We start from the raw sequence: 16,701 nt of genomic DNA on the forward strand, positions 1-16,701 counted from the left end.
TTGCATTTCTCGAGCTGAAAGAACTAGAGAGCAAATTCAAGCCTTGACTTGCAATATTGAAGGACTGTGTGGGCAAAATACTGAATGATGCAGACAGCATCAAAATGGAAGGAATATGCAGAGCCACTGTACCTAAAAGAAATGGTTGATTTTCAGCCATTTCAAGGGATAGCATAAGATCATGAGTCAGTGGTACTGAAGGAATAAGTCCAAGGTGCACTGAAGGAATTCACAAAGAACAAGGCTCCGGAAATTAAAGGAATACAAACTGAAATCTTTCAACAAACCGATGTAGCACTGGAGGCACTCACTCCTCATCCATGCTAAGAAAATAGGAAGATATCCATATTTATGCCCATTCTAAAGAGAGGTGACCCAAAACAATGTGGAAATTGTCAGGAAATATCATTAATAATCATATGCAAGTAAAATTTTGCTAAAGATAGTTCATAATGGCTGCAACAGGACAGGAAACTGTCCAATTCAGATGAGGACATGAAACAAGGGATATCATTGCTGACATAAGAATCTTGACTGAAAGTAGAGAATACCAGAAGGATGTCTACCTTTATTGACTTTGCAAAGGCATTCCACAATGCAGATGATAACAAGTTAGGGATAACATCCTCACAATCATCGCTATGTTTGAGCTCATTGTTGCAGTAACTGTGTCAGTACCTCCTGTTAATAGTCTGCTTATTTCTGCTATCCCTCTACTTTACAAAGCATAATGTCCTTCTCCGAGGACTGGTCTCTTCTGATAACACATCCGAAGTAAATGGGATGAAGTCTCTCCATCCTCACTTCTAAGGAACATTCTGACTGTACTTCATCCAATAAAACTTTATTGCTTTGTTTGTTCTTCTGGAAGTCCATGGCATATTCAATATTCTTTGCCAACACCATAATTCAAATGCATTAATTCTTCTTTGGTCTTCCTTGTTCATTGTCCAGTTGCATGCATATGAAGCAATTGAAAATATCACGGCTTGGATCAGGCACACCTTAGTCCTCAAAATGACATCTTTGCTTTTGAACCCTTTAAACAAGTCTTTTGCAAAAGATTTGCCCAATGCACTGTGTTCCTTAATTTCTTGACAGCAGCTTATAATAATCTTATTTATTGAGGATAGGGGTTGGTGGTAGGAGGGAACACAATTCAATCTATAACTGTGTCTATAATACACAGAACACAAAAGAAAGCAGAAATATGACCCAAGAATAACAAATGTCATAGATGATACAACTTCATGCGTCAATCTAAATGCATTGATCTTGTTTTTTCTTAAGCAGATTTCAAATCACCTTTAATCTTAGGGTCTCCTATAAGCTGTTGATCTGCATGGAACAAAATTAACAACCTTGTTTTTTTTTAACTCTAAGTCCCACTATATTCCCTATTAGCTTATTTGTAGAATAAGTACATATTGAGTAAGTTTACAAGTTATTTAATGAATAGCATTAAATTCATATGTACATTACATATTAAATTGTTTTTGTTTTCATTCCAAAAGCAATTCTACCAGCTTGAATGATGTTGACATTGTTAATCAGAAAATAACACTTCGTGTCCTTGATTATGGAGTCCTGATGAGATATTACAGGGTAATCACTAGCCACAAGGTTGACAGCTCAAACTCACCAGTTACTCCTCAGAAACACTAAACATGGGTGCCATGAATCAGAAGCACATAGCAACAACAGAAATCCTTGATTATAATGAAAATGACCTTCAGAAAGATGGAAGGAATTTATCTAGTCCCATACGATAAGCACTGGACCACGAACCACAAGGTCCTCCGTTCCAGTCCACCACTCCATGGGAGAAAGGTGAGGCTTTCTGCTCCAACAAAGATTTAAAACCTCAGGAACCTTATACAGGGTCACTAAGTTAGAACTGACTGAATGGCACTTAACAATAACATATGACTGGAAGAAAAACTAAGTCAAGCCTGAGTTCTAAGAAAGAGTATTATACATATGAAATTTTGCAAGAATAAAAGTTCATCAAGAAAAACAAGTCCTAACTAACTGATTTGTTCTATTTTAAAATGCATATATTTTACCTATCTTAACTGACTTCTCATGTGTTATTTACAAAAGTACAAAGATTTCCTGGGTACAAGTCGGTTAGCACTCCATAAACAGACATAAGCCTATCTATAGAGTTTCAAGTCACTGCTGGTAGGTTTGAACCACGGACCTGTGGTTACCAGTTCAGTGTTTATCCTACAGTCCCACACCAGGACCCCATATTGTATTAAAGTTGAGATACATACTTTTAAATTTTAGAAAAGATTATGACCCAAAAGGAATTTAGAGATTATCCAGTCCAAATCCTGTAAAAACAAACCTGTTACTGTTAAATCAATTCTGGCTCATAAAGTCCACATATGTTAAAGTAGAACTGAACTTGAAAGGGGTTTCCTGACCAAAACCTTTGCAAAAGCAGATCCAGGGGTTTTTTTCCCCGAGCATTATTGAGTGGGTTTGCATTGCCAACCTTTTGGTTAGTTGTTGCTGGTGTTAGTTGTGGTTCAATCACTTCTGACTCAAAAGCCCACTGTGAGCAGAGTAGAACTGCCCCACAGGGTTTCAAGGCTGGTACCATTCAGAAGTGTATCATCTGACCTGCCTTCTGAGTTGTCTCTGGGATTGTGAAATTGCCAATGTTTTGCCTAGTAGTTGAGAACTTAATCTGTTTGAAACACCCAGGTACCTTGTAATTAATGCCAGAGTCATGACTAGAACCCATGTTTCCTGCCACGTAGCCTTATGCTTCATCTATTACTATACTTTGACTCTTGTTTTAATAATAAGCATTACTTCCAATGACTCATCTAATGACTCATGGTACATTTCACATGTGTATTAGTTATGTGGAAATGAATGCTTCATTTCAGAATTCTACATATTTGTGAAGAAATAAACTACACTGATATTCTACAACTGTTTCCTAACAGCAGGTTAGGAAATATCCTGCTTCTGATTGTGTAAATTTTGATTTATTAAACATGTTTCTCACCAAGTTATTTCATTGGTCATAGGGGTGAATGTAGCACATATTTTCACTGTGAAAAATGATGAGTCATTTGCAGATTTTTTAAAAGAATAATACTTTCCAAGAAAATTTCTAACTTAAAAATTAAAAATCATTATTGCCTAATGTTCAAAATTCATAATTTGCTTTCAGTAAAAAGTTACTTCCAGTTTGGTCATCTAGAGGCAAACTCTAGGATAGAATGGATATCTTTTTCATAGCTGAGTGACTTCTAATTGTTTCTATTCTTTTTATCTATGTATTGTGCAATTGCAGAATGTTAATTTATAACAGGTTATTTTAGTCCCTATTTATTATATCCTACAGGAATTTCTTCTCTTATTTTTAAATGAGCAGCTTTCTATCATTGTTATATGACTATTCTCTTTTTTTTGGTATTTGTCCTTTAACAATTTCAGACAGTATTTGTTGTTGCTGCTAAGTGCCATTTAGTCAGTTATGACCCATAGTGACCCTGTATACGATTTCTGAGTAGTGGCTGGTGAGCTTGAAATGCCCACTTTGTGGTTCAAACTGACCTTGCAGTCCCATGCATTAACCCACAGGATACAGAGTGGTGCAAATACCTGGGAAGTTGGAGCTGCAAATCTACCCAGAATTTCCTCAGAAGGAAGGCCTAGAGATTTACTAAAAAAAAACAAACACTTTAAATCTTATACATCGTACTTTACTCTGATATACACGAAGCCTCCATAAATTGCAGTCAACTGGTTATTAATCTATAGCTTGTCTTGTATTTTAATCTAAAATATTTTAATTTCAAAATTATTTAGTCAGTATAAGTAATTTTTGTTGTTGTTAGGTATGACACAATGTACAACAGAACAAAACACTACCTGGTCCTTCACCACCCTCACAATCTTTGTTGCCCCCGAGTCCATTGCTGCTGACATTGTACCATCCATGTCATTGGGGGATGTCTTCTCTTTTTCACTGACCCTCCACTTTACCAAGTATGATATCCTTCTCCAGACCCATTTTATCCTGGTGTGGGGATTATCATATCTCTAATAATCCTGGCCCAACACTCATCTATCCATTTGTCTTACTGTGATGGCTTACATGTTGCTGTGGTGCTAGAAGCTATGACCCAGAAATGCCTGCAAAGGTCACCCATGATGGACAGGTTTCAGTAGAGACTCCAGATTGAGACAGACTAGGAAGAATGGGAGCAGACTACTTTTGAATGTTTAGCCACTGAAAACCTTATGAATATCAGCAGAACACTATCAGATATAGTATTAAAAAATGAAAACAGGAATAGCAGCAAAACATTGTCAGATATAGTGCCAGAATGTGAGCACGTCTCATTGAAAATTACTCAAATATGACAGGGGAAGAGCTGCCTCTTCACAATAGAAATAACCATTTAACATGAGTGGAATAAAACTTTCAGGACCTTCATTTGCTGATGAGGCAGAACTCAAAATGAAGAGACAGCAGCAAACATCTATTAATAACCCAAACATGGAATATACAAAATATGAATCTAGGAAAATTGGAAGTTGTCAAAAATTCAATTTAATGTCTAAAAATTGAAATCCTAGGCATTAGTGAGTTGAAATGGACTGGTATGGCCATTTTGAATCAGACAATCATATATTCTACTATGCTTGGGATGACAAATTAAAAAGAAATAGTTTTACATTCATTGTCAAAAAGAACATTTCAAGATCTATCTTGAAGCACAGTGCTATCTGTGGTAGTATAATATCCATACCTTCTACAAGGAAGACTGGAATCCTGGTGTGGTGCTGTGGCTAATGCACTAGACTATAATGTAGGTTTGAACCATAAAGTTGGTAGTTCAGTCACACCAGCCACTCCTCGGAAACCCTATACTATGGGTGGGAACCACTTTGAGTGGGAACCACTATGGGTGGGAACCAACTCGACGGCCCGTAACAATAACAACAACAATAATAACAAGGAAGACCAGTCAATAAAACTATTATTCAAATGTATTCAACAACTGCTAACCATACTGAGATCAAATTGAAAAATTCTACCAATCTCTTCAGTCTGAAATTGATCAAACATACAATCTTGATGATTGGAATGCAAAACTTGGAAACAAAGATGAAGGACCAGCAAGCAGAAAATATGGCCTTGATAATAGAAATGATGCTAAAGACCAATTTTGTAAAACCAATGACTTATTCATTTCAAGTACCTTTTTAAAACAATATAAAAAGCAATATACACAGGGTCTCACCAGAGGGAATACATGGGAATCAAATTGACTACATATGTGGGAAAAGACAGTGGAGAAGTTAAATATTATCAGTCAAAACAAGGCCAGAAGCAGACTGTAGAACAGACCATCAATTGATTATATGCAAGTTCAGCCTGAAGCTGAAGAAAATTTAAACAAGTTCATGAGCGTGAAAATAAGACTTTGAATTTGTACCACCTGCATCAAGAACAGATTTGATGCATTAAACACTAATAACCAAAGACCAGGAGCATTGTGGAATGACATCAAGAACATCATACAGGAATAAAACATAGGCTCACTAAAAAAGACAGAAAAGAAAGAAGAGATCAAATGGGATGTCATAAAGACTCTGAAATTTGCTCTTTAGTGGAGAGAAGCTAAAGCACATAGAAGAAATGAGGAGGTCTATGAGCTTAACAGAAAATTTCAAAGGGCAATTCAAGAAGGCAAAGTCAAAAATTATAATGAAATGTGAAAAAACTTGTAGTTATTCTTCCAAAAGGGAAAACTATGCTCTGCATATCTCAAACTGAAAGAACTTAAGGAAAATTCAAGCCTTGGATTGAATTATTGAAGGATTCTATGGGCAAAATATTGAATGATGCAAAAAACAGCAAAAGAAGATGGAAGGAATACACAGAGTCACTGTACCAACAAGAAATGGTCGATGGTCAACCATTGCAAGAGGGAGCATATCAATAAGAACCAATGGTGCTGAAGGAAGAAGTCCAAGCCCCAGTGAAGGCTTTGGAAGGGCGGGGAAAGGCTACAGAACTGACAAAATATGGACTGAAAATTTTCAGCACTGGATGCACTCACTCCTTTATGCCAAAATTTTGGAAGACAATTACCTAGATAACTAATTGGAAAAGATCCATATCTGTGCCCATTCCAAAGAGAGGTGACCCACGGAAATATGGAACTATTCAAATAATATCAATGATGTTACATGCAAGTAAGATTTTCCTGAAGTACTGTTGCAACAGTACATCATTAGGAAACAACCAGAAATTCAAGCCAAATTCAGAAGAGAACATGAAACTAGAGATATCATTGCTGGTGCCAGATGGATCTTGACTGAAAGCAGAGAATACCACAAAGATGTTTACTTGTACTTTAGTGACTATGTAAAAGCTTTCAACTATGTAGATCATGAGAAACTATGGATAGCGTTGTGAAGAATGGATATTCCAGAACCTGCACATAGACCAATAGGCAGTTGTTAGAACAGAAAATGTAGTTATTAAATGGTTTGAAATCAGGGGAGTATGCACCAAAGTTGTATCATTTCACCATACTTATTCAATCTTCATGCAGGAGAAAAATGAGACTTTCTGCTCCCATAAAGATTTACAGCCTCAGAAACCCTGTACAAAATTGCTGTGAGTTGGAACCTACTCCACAGCACATAACCACCACCACCAACATTCACTCTGCTTGCTGAGTAAATAGTCTGAGCAACTGAGTTAGATGAAGAACATGACTTCATAATTGGAGGAAAACTCACTAACAACCTGCAATATGCAGATGATACAACCTTGTTTGCTGGAAGCAAAGAGGACTAAATACTTACTGATGAAGATCAAAGACAACAACCTTCAGTATGGATCGCACTTCAATGTAAAGAACATGAAAATCCTAACCACTGGACCAATAGACACATCAGTATAAATGGAGAAAAGATTGAAATAGTCAAAGACTTCATTTTGCTTGGATCCACAATCAACACTCATGGAAGCAGCAGTCAAGAAATCAAAGAATGCATCACATTAGACAAATCTGTTGCACAAGACCTTTTTAAAGTGTTCAAGAGCAAATATATCAGTTTGAGGACTAAAATGTCCCTGTTCAAAGTCATAGTATTTTCAATAGCCTCATATGCGTACAAAAGTTTGACAATGAATAAGGCAGACCATGGAAGAATCAATGCATTTGTATTATGGAGTTGGAGTAGAACATCAGAAGTTCCATGGATTGCCAGAAGAACAAACAAATCTGTGTTAGAAGGAGTACAGTCAGAATGCTCCTTAGGGACAAGATGGAGAGACTTTGTGGTGATATTATTAGGAGAAACCTGAGTGACAAACTGAAGGGTCAGTCATGAAGGGGAAGATCCACAACAAGATGGACTGACACAGTGGCAGCAGTCATGGGTTCAAAAATAAGAGTAAATGTGAGGATAGCACAGTATTTTGTCCTGTTGTACTATGGGTTCAAACCATCTCAAAGGCACCTAATAACAACAACAACAACAATCCTAGAAGGATTCAACATTCAGCATTCAATTTCAAATGCCATTCTTGGATAGGTCAAATTACTAGGAAAGCCTGTTTGAAGTGAAGTTAAACTTTCCTTATTACAATTTGCACCATTTGGAATCATATGGATTAAGTCTACTAAAGTTTTAAAGTGAGAGGGGTATTGTTGTTAATATTTGTTATTGTCTCACAATTCCATTTTCTTTTGGCAGGCCATTAAATGATGATGATGATGGTACCTGCGATTTATTGAGTATTCACCCCTTTCCAGGAATTATTCAAAGCCCCACTTGTATGTTTTATTACATTTAAATCCCCCAATAGAGTCACAAATGTGATACTCGCAACCCCATTTAACATATGAGAAAATTCAGGCTCACAGAGTTTATACAACTCTCACAAAGTCCGAACAGCTAAGAAACAGTGAAAAAAGAGTTAAACTCACGTTTCTCTGAGGTCAAAATCAAGTTCTTCCCCATACTACTCTGTCTACTGTATCCCATATTTCTTCCCCTTAAGACAGCATTCTTTTTTTATTTCAACTTTATTACGAATTGTGTGAAAGTGTACAGAAAAAAGTGGCTTTCCATACAACAATCCATGTGTATTTTGTTTCAAATCATTGAAACATGTAACATCCCTCATTCCATGTCCTCCTTGTATCATCTGTTTGCATTCCAACCTTTTTCCTAATGCTTACAACTTTCTGAAATGTGTCCTAAGCAAATGCTGACCTTTGGATCTCAAATGGTTGATTGTTCTCTAGAGTGTATACTGATTGTTGGTTTGTTTACTGTATAGGTTTATCTATCCTTTGACTGAAAACTGAGCCACAGGGGTGAGATCATATCCAGGCCTGAAATGTAATTAAAGATCATAGTCTTGGGTGCTCTGCCAGTCTCTATCCAACAAGTAAGCCTAGACTATTTTCTTATGATTTTGTTTTTTTATTCTATATTTTCTCCATCTCTGTTCGTGGCCTTCTAATGTTATCCCTTTCAGAGCAGTAATAACCAGGCACTACCTAGTTCTTCTGGTCTCGGGGTCTTGGAGTCTGTTGTTCACATGATCCATCAGCTCTTTGGACTGATTGTTTCCTTGCATCTTTGATTTTCTTCAGTCTTTTTTGCTTCAGACAGGAAGGGACTATTAGTTGCACATTAATGGTCACTCCTGAACTTTTAAGAACCCATTATAATAAGATTCCTAAACAATCCTAATTGAAATGTTTTACTCTCAATGGTTCTATTTATTGAATTCTTCTCACTCTTGCTGCTAATTAAATTTGTGTATATAATCTATGTGTTAACAAACATTAATGTTCACCTTTAATGAGGCATTCTATTATCATATCATACAATTTTTCAACTTTCAGTACAAAGTCTCAATTGAAAAATAGTCATTTCTTACCTCTTTTCTGCATAGACTTCCCAGAATCTGTTCCCCTTTTTTATGGTATATGTCTAAGTGTTGTTGTACTTGTTGGGTACTGTCAAGTGGGTTTCAATTGATAGTGACCCATGTGTCAGAGTAGAACTGCTCTATAATGCTTTCTTGGCTGTAATCTTTATGGAAATAGATCAACAGAGCTGCTGAATGGTTTCAAGTTGTCAATATCTTGGTGAGCAGCCCAGTGCCTAATTGTTGTGCCACCAGGCCTTTTCACATATTTAAGTACTTCCAATAATTAACAATACCCCTCCCCCTGCCAATGCCAATTCTGTTACAGTGGCAAGATAAACATAAGCTACAAAGCAAGCAGGCCATTAATTGATACAGACAGTTGGCTAGTGCTTCAAAAGTCATCTGGCTCCTTGTTCTATTGGTAGAGAACATAGGAGAAAGATTATAGGTTCTTATGTAATAGCTACTGCTTCATTGTGGACCAGAGCTATATGCTACTAGATGGGTCCTACAAGGACTAAGTCATTTTCTCACTGGTTGCTAATGGGATGGAAGGATTATAGGAAACAAGGATAATGCGTGATTTGAACCCATTAGTTTTCCCTTTCTAAAACTCCAGACTGAACAATCTCCTACTCTGTTGAGGTCAAAAGTCTTCTTAATCTGTGTTATGTTAATCAAACCTCAAACTGTCAAGTCAAATTATTTCCATTAGACCAGTTCTATTTGTGATTAATGAATATTTCTTCCTGATTGAATACAGTTCTTTTAAATGTATAATCCCTTTATTGTGTAGTGAATTGAGAATATGGTCCTAATTTAAAAACAAATACCCATGTGAGTCTTTCAGCCATGATACAATACAAACCACCAGTTTCAGTAAAGTGAGGAAAGAAAATTAAACTTTTTAATATTTTTGCATAAGTATAACTTAGAGAAAAAGCACACCTAACTTGCCTATCATTGAGACGAGTTGATTAAAGACAAAAAAGATCTATAAATAGAATATATATTCAGAAAGCCTTAATCATAGCTTTTTATCCAGAGATATTTTAGTCTTAGAAAAAAATAATAAGACATGAAACTTAACAGAAAATTCCAAAGAGTGGCAGACAACACATTGGTTCCTCAGTAGACCTTGTTGTTGTTTTTGTATGCCATAATTGGTTACTACTCATAGCAACCCTGGATAAGATTTCCAAGGAGTCAGATGATAGGTTTGAACCACCAAGCTTGTGGTTTAGTAGCCCAGTACTTAGCCTACAAAATCACACCAGGACTTGCCAAGGGTTGTTGTGGTTGTTAAGTGTTGTGGAGAGAATTTCAACACTTACCTTGGATAGGGTTTCCAAGGAGAGATTGGTGGGTTTGAACTGTCAACCTTACAGTTATCTGTTCAGTGCTTATCCTATAGTGCCAGAATAGGCCTTGTTGTTGTTGTGAAGTGCCATTGAATTGGTTCTGACTCATAGTGACCACGTATAAGGTTTCCAAGGAATGGCTGGTGAATTTGAACCACCGAACTTGCAGTTAGTGCTTATACTACAGTCTAATGCTTATACCAGTTTCACACCAGGACTCCACAATAGACCCTGTTGTTCTTACTGTTCTTGTCCTTGTATGCCATCAAACTGGTTCTGACTCATAGCAAACCTGTTTGGGGTTTCCAAAGTAGTAAATCTTTATGAAGCAGAAAGTCTCATCTTTCTCCCACAGATCGGCTGGTCGTTTTGAACTGCTGACCTTGTGATAAGCAGACAAACACATAACCCATTGTGCTACCAGAACTCCCCCAATAGACCTTGTTGTTGTTGATATGTTATTGTTAAGTGCTGTATAGTCAGTTTCAACTTATAGAGACCCTGTACAGGATTTCCGAGGAGCAGGTGGTGAGTTTGAATTGCGGATCTTGCAGTCCAATACTTATCCTACAGTGCCACACCAGGACACCATAATACATCTGAGGCATATGAAAGTGGGAGTTCAGTTTATTTAAGGTCTTGCAATTTATTTAAAGAGTCCTAGTGTGGCGCTGTGGGTTAATGCACCGGACTGCAAGCCGTTTGAACTGTGAGGTTGGTGGTTCAAGCTCACCAGCTTCTCCTCGGAAACCCTATACAGGGTCTCTACGGGTCAGAATTGACTCGACAGCACTTAACAACAACAACAATTTATTTAAGGTCATATAAATGAAGAATTTTAAAATTTCATTCCGTTTGCATAATTTTGTTGGGATAAGCTGCATAAACTTTTATGTTGTATTTGTTATTTGTTAAATTTTAAAAAATATTTTATTCATTTCTTTCTGCCAGGAAAGCATCAATTTTGTTTGAGTCAAAGTTTTACACACAAATATTATGTTTCCAAAAAGTTTATGAAACACCACTTGTTTTTCAGCACTAAACTTTTTTGCACTATTAATGGAAGAGAGAGAGAGAGGTGGAGGAACTGTATTCTGAGCACAGCAGACCCTAAATTGTGCCATGTTGCTTCCCTAGTAAATCCTATAACAGTATTGTCTGTTAGTCCTGTGAACTCCACTGCAGTGAATTATAAAATCCACCAAAGTAGAGAGTGCTTTAGGAAGGACAGTTGGTGTTAGAATTGGTTAAAAAAAAAAAAAAAAAAGTGGAGACATGTCTGACCTCTGCCTCATGGGACCTGGTCTTGGGTTGATGCTGATGGTGATTATCTTTTACTCGTCTCATGAAATTTTAGGATGCCAGACACCTGAATTCCACCCCCACACTATTATTTGGCCAGGTTATTAGAATGGGGGTTGATATATAAAATTTTGAGATTTCTGTAAGTTTTCTGTTAATATCACAGTCCTTCAATTTTCATGCATGTTTCTATTCATCTCTGCCTTAAAAATCCCCAACCAAGTAAATATAATTTTTAAATATAATTTTTTCATTGCATTTGTTGTTATTGCTGTTATTAACTACGTGGAGTTGTTTCTGACTCATAGTGACCCTGCACAGGGTTTCCAAGGCTGTAAATCTTTACTGGAGCAGAATGCCTCATCTTTCTCCCACAGAACTGCTGGTAGTTTCAAACTGGTAACCTTGCGGTTGGCAGCCCAATTCGTAACCACTACGCTACCAGAGCTCCTTTATTGCATTATAACAGCTTATATCCTTACCTGAAGATGTGATAAAAAGAAAGATTCAGATGATGTTTACTCTGTGTTAATACTTGATCTTAGCCCTAATATGCTTTTTGTATGCATAGATTTATCACAAAAGGAGCCCTGGTTGTGTGTGTGCTAAACATTGACCTGTTAATCAAAAGGATGGTGGCTTGAACCCACCAGCTGCTCTACAAGAGCAAGATGAGACAACTGGATGCGTAAAGTTTTAGCGCTTTGGAAACCCTATGGAGGAATTTTACTCTATCTTATAGGATTTCTATGAGTTAAAATTGACTCGAGGACAGTGAATGGTTGTTTTTTTTCGGTTTTCAAAAAAAATATTATTTGATTTGATTGCTTGAGTTTAACAAATAGTTTTGCAAGGCAGACACTATCTTAAATCAGATAGCCAACATTTAATAAAGATAGCGCCATTTGTGTTTCTTTTGCTTAATATGATTATTGTGATTTGTAAACACGCCTGATTTTATGTAAATGATCTTTACCTAGTTCTAGAGTTAGCAGGAAGTAATTCTTTAATATAAATTATTTATATTAGTAAAATAATTTACACATATATAGTTGTGAGTCATGATTCATGAGTCATTATTATATACCTTTGTGACATAAATGAGAAAGAAACAAATTTAGGTTTAGATTTAGAAGAAAATAAAACTGAAGTAAAATAGCACATTTTCTTTTTCTGTCATGCTAGTTTATTGTTGATGAAAGACCAACTTTACTATAGACCTCATTAGAAAATGAATTTAGAAATGCATGCTGTGTAAATTCAAGTGCTTTCAAATAGATGAATTGTTTAAGATGTATGTTCTCAATTAAGACATTAAAAAAAAGAAAAGAAAAAAAATTCCCTTCTCTGGCATTTCATGAGATTTCATGAACAAATACATGTGCATCTCAAAGCATGAAAAGATTATTTTTATATGTTGGGCGATTCAATCCATGCCACTCTTTAAAATTTAAAACTTGTTTGCTTCTAAGGCTGAGTGCATTTTGGAATAACTTTGTGTTAGCTACAAATAACAATCTTTTCAAGCCCTAGCAACCAGGCCCTGCTTTAGCAAAGGCCTTTGAAGAGTTCCTTTCACTGCCTTTGCCCCTCCTCCTCCTTCTACACTCACCCAGGCCCCTGCCGTCCAAATTTTAAAAGAAAGGAAAAGTGAAAAGAAAGAAGGAAGAAGGAAGGAAGGAAAATGATGGAAGGAGGAAAAACTTGTTAGGATGATTTGGTTTCAGTATTTCATGTTATGGAAGTGTATGAAAGCCAAGTGTGCATTTTCTCACCTGCTTCCACACAATTTTTGGGAAACAATCCTGCAGCAAACAGTTTTATTGATTATAAAGATGCCAGCAGCGCTTTCTTGCCAGTTTGCGTATTTTTGTATGTGTAGGAAAAAAGGGGTGGAAAATGATTTGGAAATAAGCCACCTTTATTTTAAGTTTCCTGGTCAACATGTTGCCACAGCAACCACATTTCTTGCTATCTGGGAAAGACAGATGTCTTTACTTCAATCATGATTCAAAGCTTAAAGAAGGAATAAGGAAAGAAGCAACTAAAATCTATCACTTCATTATTTGAAAATGTGAATTGCTTTGAATTGGCTTAAAGCCGTGGTTCTTATCTACAGCACCCTTCTATGTGTATTCGAGTCCTCCAAGATTGCAATACTTCAGTTCCATGAATTAAATAATTATACCATAGCTGTCTCAAGATAACAGTCAGTTGAATTTATTCATTACCAAAACAATCATTATTCATTTAAAAGTAGTTCATCTTATTATGCAATATAGCCACAGAAATGTGTCTAATTTTACTTATTAGGAATACCTGTGTCCAGGGTGGAGAAGATGCGGACAGTTAAAGAAGTAATGATAGAAGATTATAAAGCTCCTCATAAGTATAGTTAAACATGGTCATTTGGCTACATGCGCTATTCATTTGCATTCCTGAACTCCACTCAAACAGCAGTTTATAAATATGTGCAATTTAGACATGTTCATTATGAGTTAGAAACAACTTGACAGCACATAACAACAACAATCTAGCAAGGGCCAAAAGAGTGAAGTGAAAAAGAGACAACAGTAGGTAAGAGAACGCAATGAATGATGCAAAATAGAGACTAGAAGAAAACTGCTTGAATTAACATGGTGGTGATGGTTATGTCCTGTGGAGTCGGTTCCGACCCATAGCATCCCTGTACAGGGTTTCCGAGGCTGTATATCTTTACGGGAGCAGAACGCCTCATCTTTCTCCCGCAGAACAGCTGGTAGTTTCGAACTGCTGACCTTGCGGTTCACAGCCCGATTCGTAACCACTATGCTACCAGAGCTCCTTAACATAGTGGAAAAAAACAGTCTTGTGTTGGATTGACCTCTAACTCATGGCACCTCCATGTGCAACAGGATAGAACTGTATTCCACAGGGTTTCCAATGGCCATCTTTTTGTTTAGCAACAGAGTGCATTCACAAATTGCATCCATAAAGGAAAACTCAGTTCAGATGCCTGGATGTTATGATAGTGAGGAGCTGTGAGAAAACTTAGATAAATAGAATTACAGAAAGGTCCATGTGCTAGGTCTGAGAGGGCAGAATATTAAGACTGAAAACAAAGTGATTGATTAAAAAACACATACTGAAAAATATCAGATCTTTTACCCCTTTTTTATCTCTGGATTTTAAAAAATGGAATTGCAAAAATATAAATATCTTTCACTTCTGAGACAGTACACAGATAAGGCTGAGAGGGACAGGTGGCCCAATCTGAAAATAAGAAAATTTAGCATATTAAATAGCAGATCTTCTCTAAGCTATACTCAGAAATCATAGAAAATATGCAGTTTTCTAGGTGTAAATTCAACAAGGTTTTTTCTGAAGAAGTTGAAAACATCACACACACAAAGGCAAATTCCTATAACTGTGGACATTTACATTTCACTCCAGTGGAAAAACATCTTGTCACCAAATCACTGTACTGTACGGGGACACCATCATTTTACAAGCCCTTCTCAAGTGTGCAGAGATTCCACTACATCTTTAATTGTTCCATACTTCATTATAAGCTTTAATATTTGACTACATCCTTCATTACAAAGTTCCATGCTTGATTACAAAGATCATTGGCTACTTAAGGAAAAAACCGAAAGGTGAGAACAAACAGCAAAATAAGAAATCAGAAGAAACAGACATTTCTGGGCACAAGATAACAGATAAAGTAAGCTGTTTGTTAAACTCAGAGATAAAAGAAGATGCCAAATCAATTAAACAAGAACAGTTACGGATAATCCATACTCTTGGAAATTAAAAATGTGTTAGCAAAAATTAAAAAGTAATCTGAAAGAGAGTTCAGAAAAATTCCAAAGAAAGTAAAAGACTTACAAACAAGAAAAAAAAACAAAAAGCATTATTATATTATTATATGATTAGCCCCTACGATAACTTTAAAATAATACAAACACTAAAACAGAGAAAAGAAAAAGAGAAACGGAGGAAATTATCAAAGAAAAATAGAACAATTTTTTTCAGAAAGAAATTACATATTTTCAGATTTTTCTGGACTTTCATTTTAAATTATTTCAATTAATGAACCCACATAAGACATGCTATTGTTGATAAGTGGTAACAAGTTAGTTCCAACTCAGCGACCTTGTACATGGTTTCTGAGGAGCAACTGGTGGGTTTAAACCTCTGACCTTGTAGTTAGCAGTCCATGCTTATCATATCAGGCCCCCAAATAAGGCATAACACAAAAAAAATTTCAAAATTCTATTAATAAAGTGATATTCTAAAATCTCACGGGGGGGGGGGAATTATCACCAATGATCAGGTATGAGTATTGTATAGATGAGCAATACCACAAACTAGATATAAAGTTAGAGAAGTAACTAAAAAATGTTGTTGTTAAGTGCTATCCAGTTGGTTCCAACCCATAGCGACCTTGCAGAGGGTTTCCAAGGAGCGACTGGTAAGCTTGAACCACCAATCTTGCAGTTCAAACCAACTGTAGTCTAGAGCATTAACCCACAGTGCCACACCAGGACTGAAAATTACCTGCCCCCAAATGGTTAATTTAGCATGAGAGTAGAATACAAAAACAGTAAATAATGCTGTGAATTCATTTGTCATGCTGTAAAAAGATACTTTGAAGTCTTAGCCCCTGTATTTGTAAATGTGACCCAACTTGGCTATCGGACTTTCCTTTTGCTATGAGATGCCATCAAGTTAGTTCTGAATTATAGTTGCCCCTGGCAATAACAACAAAAACCCTGTCTGATTCTGTGCCATTCTCACAACCATTGCTATGTCTAAGGCCATTGACTGAGGCAGCCACTGTGTCAAATCCATCTTGGTGAGAATCTTTCTCTTTTTCAGTAACCCTATCCTTTACCAGAGTGTTCTACTATGGTGCTATAGGATAAGCTGGACATATCCAGCTGGACTGCTAACCACAAGGTCAGCAGTTCAAACTACTCCTTGGAATGTCTATATATGGTTGCTAAGAGTTAGAGTCAACTCAGTAGCACTTAACAACATCTTTCCACACTTGGGAGAAATATGAGACTTTGCTCCTGCAAAGATTTATAGCATAAGAAACCTTATACAGCATTG

This window comes from Chrysochloris asiatica, unplaced genomic scaffold (genome assembly GCF_000296735.1).
Source record: "Chrysochloris asiatica unplaced genomic scaffold, ChrAsi1.0 scaffold00005, whole genome shotgun sequence".
NCBI classification, from domain to species: Eukaryota; Metazoa; Chordata; class Mammalia; order Afrosoricida; family Chrysochloridae; genus Chrysochloris; species Chrysochloris asiatica.